Source organism: Mirounga angustirostris, unplaced genomic scaffold (assembly GCF_029215605.1).
Source record: "Mirounga angustirostris isolate CCGP_5_RB_7025 unplaced genomic scaffold, mMirAng1.0.hap1 SCAF_2, whole genome shotgun sequence".
Classification (NCBI taxonomy): Eukaryota; Metazoa; Chordata; class Mammalia; order Carnivora; family Phocidae; genus Mirounga; species Mirounga angustirostris.
Window position 1 is genome coordinate 147,448,323 of NW_026991710.1, and position 11,011 is coordinate 147,459,333.

Sequence of the window (11,011 nt, forward strand, 5' to 3'; positions counted from 1 at the left end):
TCTTCTGGGGGTACTAAAGCAGAATTTCTGGGTAAGGCTGCTAGATACAGATAATTCTACAATTGGGAAGACAATGAATTGCTTTGTGCCCCAGCTCTCAATGTCTTACCACTAGTAAATCCCAGTTAATTCTCTGACATGGTTGTCTTGCTCACATGCATGGGCTACCGGAGCCTGAGAGCATGGCCAGCTGGGATCCACAGCTAAACTTACATTGAGAGGAACATATCCAAGAACACTTTACTTCAAAAATCCTCTAGCTTTTATTAGGCCAGTGCTTACTAAACTGTATCACCTGGAGGGGTCGTTAAAACACAGATTTCACGGCCACAGCCCTCAAATTTCTGAATCATTCAATCTGGGATGGGACCCAAGAATTTACATTTATACTAAATTTCCAGCGGATGCTGATCTTGATGGTCCAGGATCCCCACGTTGGCTTAGGTCAATAGTCTCACCACTTCGAAAATACCTTTTTAAAGATAGGTTTGTTAATCTTGAACATATTCAGAAACCATTATTATATTTGAAAGCCATCTATCAGAAATGATAAAACCAACTCACTCAAAATTCAAATGAGTCTAAGTCAGTTCAATAAATATTTATACCTCTTTTCAAGCTCTTTAAATCAGGATTACAGAGCTGGAAGACTAAGAATAGGCTATATTGTGGTATCATAGTAAATATCTTTTTAATCACTTAACATTTCTCAACTGAAGTATAATGCCTAGGTCAAGACCCCTACCATTAAGTGCCTGGCATTGAGCATCAAATTAATAATTTAATCATTATTGTTCCTTCCTCTGAGCTGTTAGTAAACTTCATGCTACTATAGAACAGTATTGAAAATCAAAAGATGGCATAGTATGGTTAAATAATTTACTTAATGCTGTTTTTCATTATATCAACCTGCCTGCCTAGACCATGTTTTTCTCCAGTTCTGTCTCTTTTTTTTTACGAGAGAGAGAATGAGAGAGAGAGCACGAGAGGGAGGAGGGTCAGAGGGAGAAGCAGACTCCCTGCTGAGCAGGGAGCCTGATGTGGGACTCGATCCCGGGACTCCAGGATCATGACCTGAGCCGAAGGCAGTCGCTTAACCAACTGAGCCACCCAGGCGCCCTCTCCAGTTCTGTCTTATGAAAAGAAACATTACTTGTTTGGCGGCAAACATCTGGCCAAGCTCATTTCAAAACCATTGTGCAGATATGACTGACTTTCATCTTTGAAAAATGCTGCAAGTTTAATTAAAAGTCTTTTAAGTGCATCAGTATCTCACTATGTTCAACTCAGTTCAGCAACTTCATTAGAAATAGTTGCAAAAAGTAAAGAAAACCTTAGTATTTCTGCCATCTTGGAACTGTGGTTCTCTTGTAATCTTCTTTTCATTGAAAATACATACTAAGATCTTTTTTAAAGGTTATTTCTCCCTCGTCTTCTGTCCGCAAAAATAAAAGATTTTTTTTAGATTTTATTTATTTATTTGAGAGAGAGAGCAAGAGTGAGAGAGCACGAGCAGGGGGAGAGGGGCAGAGGGAGAGGGAGAAGCAAACTCCCTACTGAGCAGGGAGCCCGATGCGGGGCTCGATCCCAGGACCCTGAGATCATGACCTGAGCTGAAGGCAGATGTTTAACCGACTGAGCCACGTAAGTGTCCTCTGCAAAAATAAAAGTTAACAGAGAATATTTTTCATATTTTTCTCTTCAGTTTATTTAAATTTTAACCCCTAATGGCACACAGAGTAAATCTTCCAAATTACTTTTTCTCCCCAAACATTTCTGTGTGTGTGTGTGTACGTGAGCACACGCATTACAGGTGCATGAAAGAACATACGGGAAAAGGTGTTTTGCTCTACTGATATTTGCTCTTCAAATTTCTATCATCCAGCACATTGTTTGTTACAGAATTTATAATGTAGTCATGTGCCAAAAATCCAAGCCACAGGTGTTCAGATTTTATGGAGGAAAAATTGCAGTAGAGATGTGAAAACTTCTTTTAAAGCCAAAATGTAGACAGTGCATCTCAAATGGAAAAGATAAACTTCTACCACCAGGACTTTCAATTCTTTTTAAAGCTAGTGAGAACCAAGTGCTAACCAATGCTCCCCAATCCTAGTAACGAAGGGATTAAAGGGGGTGGGGCAGGGGCAGGGGGGTGAGGTTAAGAGAGAGAAAGAGAAACAGTCATGCTTTATTTCCCTAAAGATAATTTTTCTTTTTAACATCTTGGAGGAAGCAGCAGGGAAGTGTCGGCGTGACTGAGATGTCAAAGAAATAATCTCACAAAAGAAAAGCTGCACTAGAAGCAAGGAGTCATTTCTCATTAATATCTCCCCGCTAGCAAATGGCAGACACATAGAGGCACACCCACATTCTCGAAACGGCTTTCAGTCGGAAGACAAGGATTTATAAAGAATGGGAGCTCAAACAAGAATTAAATAACTATGCAGAGTCACTGAAATGTTTAAAATAAAACAATCTCTAGGGCAATTCATCGGGATAACAAATGCCTCTGCCTGAGAAAGGACATGGAGTGGAGGCTCTTTCATGGTGAATGACAGGAAGCCTTAACGGGGGGGGGGGGGGGGGGGGGGAGCTAATGACCTTGTTTCTACATTCTTCAGACATCAGTCGGCTGGCAGAAAACCGCCTGTGGGGTTGAGGCAGTGATGGTTTAAAATGACCAAGGAGAAAGGCTACAAGAAAAAATGAGCTGCGGCTTTGGTGGCAGCTTCTAAAGATGTTGACGAATATCTCCACACTTTGTGCGGTCTGCTCCCCAGCCGAGCCACTGGCCAAGATGCAAAGATATTAGAAAGGCTCATTGAGAAATTATTCTTCTCCTTCCATTTCTTTTTAAGTTCTCCCCTATCCCTACCAATCCTGAGTAAACTTCTTCCAAAAATGAAGTTAAAACATCGGGTGACTTGAGGAAGTCAGAGCATCTTTCTTGTCGAGGTAAAGAGAAATGTTAGAACAGCAAAATCCCCGATCTTCCTTCACATCACCTTTTCTGCTTCTCTTTTCCCAAACTAAGAAAAATGTTTCAGGCAATGCCAGTAGGTTGGCCTCTTTCTCTGAGGACTCAGTGCTCTCTCTAAATTTAATTCAATAACTGTCTGTTGAGTACCAGCACAAGCAAGGCTTCACTTTAGAACAAAAGGTACAAATAGCTAGAAAACAAATGTCTGGTTAGTTGTCCAAAAATTCTGTTCTTGCCCTAGCTGTGGCCCTTTTCTCCCATTTGAAACTAGGTGAGTCTTTAACCCCTCTAAGTCTTCTTCTTCATGATAATGATGAAATGTGTTAATCAATAAGAAATCGCCGTGTAACTTGCAGGCAAAACGTAAATGAAACAAGTCAATATTTAATAAGAGTCTGTCCCCTAGCACCTCACAATTTAACAAAGTAATTCTTAGATAGGGTGACTGTATTATTTATTATACAAACCAGATAATTTTTGAGACTGAAAGGAGATATTAATGGTTATGGAGGAAAAACAGATGAGAGCCAGGAGTGGGGGAAGCTAGGACATATGGTGATCCTCTTCTTAAAGATGCTAACAAAAGATTTATGGATAAGATGGAAAAAAAAATTTTTTTAGAATGGGGGGGAGGGGCACAGGGAGAGAGAGAATCTCAAGCAGATTCCACCCCCAGTGTGGAGGTGACAGGGCTCAATCTCATGACCCTGAGATCATGACCTGAGCCAAAATCAAGAATCGGATGCTTCACTGACTGAGCCCCTGGATAAGAGGAAATATTAAAACTGAACCCACATAGCCAACACTTAGGAATTGTTGGAGAAGAAAAAAACTTTTCCTCTATCCTCTTATGTACGGCTTTGATGGCCTGCAAATTAAAGTGATAAAAGACAGATGAGTAAGGAAAAAAACACACGTAGTTATGTATTTATGCAAAGGAGTTCATAAAAAATGTGACCCAAAGAGGCAGTTAGAACATGGGGCTTTAGGGGCACCTGGGTGGCTCAGTCGTTGAGCGTCTGCCTTCCGCTCGGGTCATGGTCCCGGGGTCCTGGGATCGAGCCCCACATCGGGCTCCCTACTCTGCAGGAAGCCTACTTCTCACTCTCCCACTCCCCCTGCTTGTGTTCCCTCTCTTGCTGTCTCTCTCTCTCTGTCAAATAAAAATCTTTAAAAAAAAAAAAAAAAAGAACATGGGGCTTTATACCATCTGAATAGGAGATGGAGACGGGTAAAGGGGAACTTCTGGGAGAAGAGAATAAATTTCTTCTTAGAAGGGGGTCAGGGAGAAGGGTACTTATGGAAAAACCAGTGACTTTTTGGAAATATGAATCGGCCCCTAGGAGAATAGATGGGAGATATGACAGTTTGTGACAATGTCTGTTTGGATGTGCTGCCAACTTCTTGTCTCTAAGAAGAGATTAGAACTTCTCCCAGAGTGCGGATTTATGACAGTTGAGTTCTTTTGAGTCCTTTCAGGAGGCTCTGCTTTTAGGCAGATAAAGGATTTTAATTCTGAAATGACTTAGCTCAAAATAATTTTTATGCCAAACCAGCATATTTTGGGATGGCATATCCTGATCCCCTTCAGGGTTAACAAAGTGGATTGCATTCTCTTATTGGGAAGTTCTTTGGAATCATGTAGGTTATGTAGTTCTATTTGCTATTTTTAAGTTCAAGCATGAAGCTTTATCTAAAGTTAAGGTGCTATTATAGCTAGATTATAATATCTAGGCTATTCACTGCTTGAAAATGGCCTTAAAATCTTTATTCATCAAATCAGGGTGTCAAAATAACATCATAATAACCAGCTTAATTTAGAGAATATAAGTAAAAATCTTATAAAGAAGGTGCTTTAAGGAGGAAAGATAGTCTTCTCTGTTTTGATATGCAATTGTATATACTTAATTAAAAATAAAAGAAAAAGGCAAGTAGAGCTTAGAAAACAATTGAATTATTAAATATCTCCCACAACATTAAAATTGCTCTTTTGTAGTTTGCTTTATGTAGACGGCCAGTAGCATTGTGTTTTGCATGATGAATGAGGATTTGGGAAGGAAGCTGTTGTCAGAGAATCTAGCAATAAAACAAAATAGCAGAGAAGACACTAGGTTTTTAAGTGCTAATTGACTTCCTTGGTTCTGCATTGCACCAGGGGTAATTCCTCTATCAAAATGTAGTAATAATAGGTTGCCTGATAAATGTGCCCCATCTTCAGAATGTGCGATGAGCTGTGTTTGTTCAATTTCGCTGCATCCCAAGACAAAAGACAATGGGGAAAGGTTACTACGAAATGAAGCAAATTATTTTCTAGGGGGTTTGTTCCTGATAAGCCAAATTGTAGCCACTACAAAAAGGAGACGATATATCATCTGCTTTAGAAACCAACCAAACCAACCAAACAAAAACAAACATAAGGCACCTAAATGTTACTCCAGCAATAGACCTGGGTGGAGAGAACTCAGTTTATCTAAAATATGTATATATTAGATACCTAAAAATTGTGTTGAGTGAGTGGATGGATGGATGGATGAACGAATGGCAGGACCATGCCTACCTCCCTGTGCTACTCTCAATATTTCCCATAACTCAACCTTGAAAGTGGAGAACAGAGAGAACAAGAGACAGAATGTAAGAGAGAGAGAGATTGGGAGGGGGAGAAAAGTAATATACATGGAAGCCCACATTCTAAAGCATGAGAAATATACCATAACTGGATATTTTGATTGACGTAGTGAGTTATTTTGTAATTGCTGCTTCGAGAAAAAAAAAAGAATGAGATGCAATCAAATATACCCCATTAGGCAGTGAACAGGGAGAAAAAAAGTCTCCGGAGAAGAGCACAAATCCCTGTCTGCCGTGAGTCTCTAACGACTCTGAACCACTTAAACTCTCCCATGAGCAGATCCCGCCGTTGGAAGAAGCACAAAGCAGGAAGACTACCCTTCTCTTTCCCAGCTTATGCTGACACTTTCACCCCTTCTAAATGTACACAGCAGTGATAGGCACTAAGGATTGTCAGTAGTTAGAGAAAGGAATGGGAGAAAAAGAAAAAAGATCCAACGCAGGCTGCTAAGTATACCAATTACATAGAGGGTTCTATTTATTGATGGAAATGGCAAATACAGATATGTCATATTGAGTCCCTTGAGAGAGACATTCATTTTAATGGTGAGACCTCAGTAAAGCTAAGGCAGAAGAGTCCCATTGTGGGTACAGTTTCCGGCCTCTTGGCTGTTAATGGAATGAGCATTAACCCTTTCCAAGAAAACCTTGGGGCACTAGGTGCTCGGGGAGGGAAAGAAACAGTAGAAGCCATGTGAGTAAATTTCCCCAACAAATTCACATTTATTTATTTGCAAGCGGGAGTCTGTGATTCAAAAGCTTTTCAGGGTAGTGACATTGATTGCTACAACTAATTAAACAGGAAGAAATGCATGAAACTGAGAAAGGAGGCCAGTCGAAGGCAAACATTGGGCTGTAACACAAAAACAAAGGCTTCAGAAGTAACTGAAGGTTTCCTGACTGTTCCTGACCTACGAACTTTATTTCATTTCGTTGATGCTGCTGAATCACACAAAATGGAAAGTAATCAAAAGCAATGGAAGCGGTAATTGCTTTCCTAATAGTTACTGTTTTGACCTGATGTGAATTAATATTCTTAAACGTCTTCAAGGCACATTGCATTTGACTAGCTTATTCCTCCAAGTCACCACAAGAGGAACGATGCTTACCATACATACAGCAAAGCTGCTTTGCTTTTATTTTGTTTCTGTTTCCATCTCTAATTCCTCAGGTCACCAACTCTAATTTGATAGGAGTTAAACTTTGCTAATCAGTCACATAACCGTGGGTAAATGGCCCGATATCTATAATGTAGAATATTCATTCTTAAATTATACTCTCTAACATCCCTTAACAATGGAAAGTTCTGTGATTTTGTAATAACAATAAAGTGGGGGGGGGGAGGGATCCATTTGAGCTATAAGAATACAGTCTGGAGAACATGGAACATATTCTTCCCTCCTTTAGAGGGTTGGGATGAGACTAATCACTGGCGATGTTAGAGTAGACAAAGTAATTTTACACACCGTACAAAAATGCGATGATGAGTCATAGCACGCTCTCAGATATTACAAGTGGCTGGCAATGTATTAAGTCCATCGGCTATCGATTCAATCATTCAACAAACCTCTACTGCGTGGCCGAATGGTAGATGCGAATCAGACAAGCTCTCAAAAACCTGTATTTCTTCATGGCAAAGCTCTCTCCTAGGGAGCTGTTTCCATAACTGAATTCACAGAGGGGCTCCTCCGCTAGTGTTCAAACCTTGCCGGCAGGCTGAAAATCTGCTTATCGGATTACAAAACCACAGCCAGATGTAATGTTTAAGGAAAACATTCTTAATAGTGCCCTTACCCTCCTTTACTGTTGTTTCTAATGGATGACCGGGGAGTCCTCAGAGAATAAGATACAAAGAAACGGAAAGAAGATCTGGAGGACTAACTTTTAGAAAATAAAAACAGGCTAGGTGTGGTCAACGTCGGAAGGGAACCAGGGATTACACGTCCCGGGCGGGAGAAAACCTCTCCCCGTCCTCCTCCCGAATAGTCCCCTCCGGCCCAACCAGCTGATGGAAGGAACATGGCTGGTTCCCGCTTGAAATCCTGGCGGGGGGCGTGGGAAAGGCCGCAGCGCTCGGCTCCTTGCTGGGTCTCCTCCTGCGTCTTGTCTCCATTAATTTATTAATAGCTTGCAAAGCTCCCACGTTTCTAAATGTTTCATGGAGCTAGAGGAATTTGAATTTTTTCCTAGAACAAGCTCATTCTCACTCACACTCCTGGAACGCTTTCTCCAGAGCATGAGAAAAGGGCTTGGTTACCGTTAGTGCTGACAACGGAAGAGAAGCTTGACTGTGGCTGCGGGGGAGCCACTGGGCGTTTGAAGGCTCTCGGTCCCCGCCGACGGCAGCGCAGAGGCCGAGAACGGACGCCTCACAGATGTGGTCGCCAGCCTTGCACTCTCTGCGCCTTCGGGCCGCTGGTCTCTAAGGGCAGGTTGAAGGGGCAGAGGCGGGCAAGTGCTTCCCCACGCGAGACAGGCCCTCAGAAAGCGGCGACGGCCTCTTCAAATAGGACGCGTTCGCTCGGTTCCAAAATGGCGCCCAAGATGTTCCAAAATGGCGGCGAAAAAGCCAGGCGGCGAGGGAGGGAGTTTAGCCGAGCCAGGCAAACGCTCTTGCCAGAGCCGCTTCAAGCTCTTCGGGATCAAATGTTAACTAGGTGGCGCTTTTCATTCACTGGCTTCAGATTTCTTCTTAAAAGACAGAGAGTGGAAGCCTGTCAAACAGCTCCCTGATACTTTCGCCCTCGGCAGGAAACGGGCCTGCTGTCCTGACGCTGGAACCGGAAGACCGTGACCCACTTGCCCGTTTTTAGCAATCGAGTAAGTACATAACTTAGGCCTGATCGACAGTTCGACGGCGCGGCGCTTGATCAATATGCCTGCGTGGCTGCCTCACAGCAAAACGGAACAACGCCGGCTGACAAGACAGCTGCAAAAATTAACGTTAGATCCTGCAGGAGGTGGGAGTTTCAGGATTACAGACGCTGTCCCTGGCAGGAGAGATGCCTGTTACGAAAGAGTGATGGTTATTAAAAGAGCAAGAAGCCGCTGCAGATATATTTAAGGCATGCCACCATCAGTTTTCAGGTAAGTGCCATTGCCTGGAGTGGAGCACAGGAAGATAACTGGAATCTGTGATTCTCCTTTATCATTTGAGATTCACAGCCTGACGGAAAGGGCCGTGCAAAACACAAACTCCATCTGAATTTTGCACCAAAGCCCTACCATTAACTTCCCATTATCAGCAGCAAACTCGGAATAAAAGGGCATTTGAAGAAGGATATTGGCCCAGGCAATCGTGGCGTTTCGTGGGTTAGAGCTTGGGTCTTCTGAAAAGCTTTAGCTTCTTTTTGCAACCATTTGCAAAATCCTTGCCAGAAGTAGGGAAAATCTATACACTAATCATATATCCAATTGGGCTGAAACCGAAGGAAGTTAAGAGGAGAGCACAAATCTGACTCAGAGGGCAAAGGGACTGCCGTACGAAAAGAAATGATTAAAGGGTTCTAGAATGCCCAGCTCTGCTGAGTAGCCACCAAGCGAGGACGTGACTGTCACTGGAAAGGGTCCGCAGAGTGTAAACAACAGTCAGAATCATTGCTGAGCTGAGGAGAAGGAATAAATTGAGGTGGAATTAAGGACAGAGAAATTTTTACTTAATGCCTGTAATGAAAAAAGCTGCCAGACAGTGAAACGTCTGGGGTAACTGGGGCTAACCATGAGCCGTTTTCTCAGGAAGCTTTCAAAGGTCAGGCTTCACCAAGAAGCAAAAGAACATTTTTCCTGTCCTCTGGATTGGAAAAACCCTTCATAAAAGAGTAGGATTCTATTTTTTGGAGAAAATAATTGTCTAAAACTCCTCTCGGAGAAAGAAAAATCTGTGATGGGACAACACGGGAGCTAGTTTGTTTGTTTTAAGTAGGCTGTACACTCAACGAGGGGTCCAACACAGGGCTTGAACTCACAGCCCCGAGATCAAGACTTGAGCAGAGATCAAGATTCTTTTTTTTTTAGGTTTCATTTATTCATCTGACGGAGAGAGAGCACGCACAAGCAGGGGAAGTGGCAGGGAGAAGCAGCCCCTCTTCCCCCCGCCAGCAGGGAGCCCCGTGTGGGGTTTGATCCCAGGGTCCTGGGATCATGCCCTGAGCCGAATGGCACCTTAACCAACTGCGCCACCCAGGTGCCGCCACAGGGAGCTAGTTTTAAAGGACGTGAGGTAAGAGCAGAATGCTTAGAAAAGAGGCAGGTCAGTGGCCAGCAGAGAAGCAGTAGGAGGCACCACTTAACCAGACTCTTCAGAAAGACAATGGTAGCCCTATACTAGGAACAAACTTCTGCTTTTATGTTGAAAGCAACGGCATACGCATCTTCTTTAGTTCATCAGCATGACTGGATTTTTCCTAGCAGTAGCCTCAATAGTTGGCAGCAACCTACCACTTCAGTTCTTTCTGTCCTTAAGCTAAGACGTGTCTAAAAACTCTAGTAGACTAGGCTCAGTAACGTCTTCTATTTTTAACTAACGGAGTGGTGGCTCAGAACACAAGCTTGCCATCAAGCAGATCTGAGTTCAAATTTCAGCTCTGATACTTCCCCGTGTGACCACTGGCCAATTAATATAACTTTTCAATGACCCAAATTCTCAGCTGAAGATGGGATAATAATATATACCTCTAGCAGCCAGTGTTCTTGGTTGCAAGAATTACATGGGAAAACTTAAGCAGAAAAAGAAACCTATCAGAAGGTTATTGGAGAGTTCACAGAATGATCAGTAGAACCAGGTGGAAGAAATGGATGGAAATTAAGAGAGGTGAGTCACCCAAGCTATGGGCAAAGTTATGCCACAGAAATTGTCTTGTTAGGGTATTAACTACATGAATTGTTGCCACCACTAACTCTGGGCCATAAACGACTAGACTCTGCTGTCACTGGATATTGGATGTTACTTCCATCCTCTCTGCGCATAGCCATCCTGAGGCGAATTGTAAAAGATCTCTGCATCTCGTTTCTCTCACTTTAGAATCTAATTCCCTACTGGGAGCATTTGATGGGCCCAACCTAGGTCACATGCCTGTTTTATAGCTGCCAGAGGGGGACAGAAAGGGAGTATCTGATCCTCTTCATCTTCTTTAGTTGAAGACAGGGCTCGGTCTCCCATGGAGATTCACATGGTAAGGGATTTTTCCAAATTAAAAGGCAGATTTGAATGCTGGGAAGCCAGAAAAAGGGCAAACATCTATTCCAGTTCACCTCTTTGGCTGTCCAACTTTGCCTAGATTATTCTTTACCTAATTTAAGTTTTCCCTAAAAGTTCCTACCTAACAAAATTCAACTATCCTTATATAGTCAAAAATTCGGGGCGCCTGGGTGGCTCAGTTGGTTAAGCAACTGCCTTCAGCTCAGGTC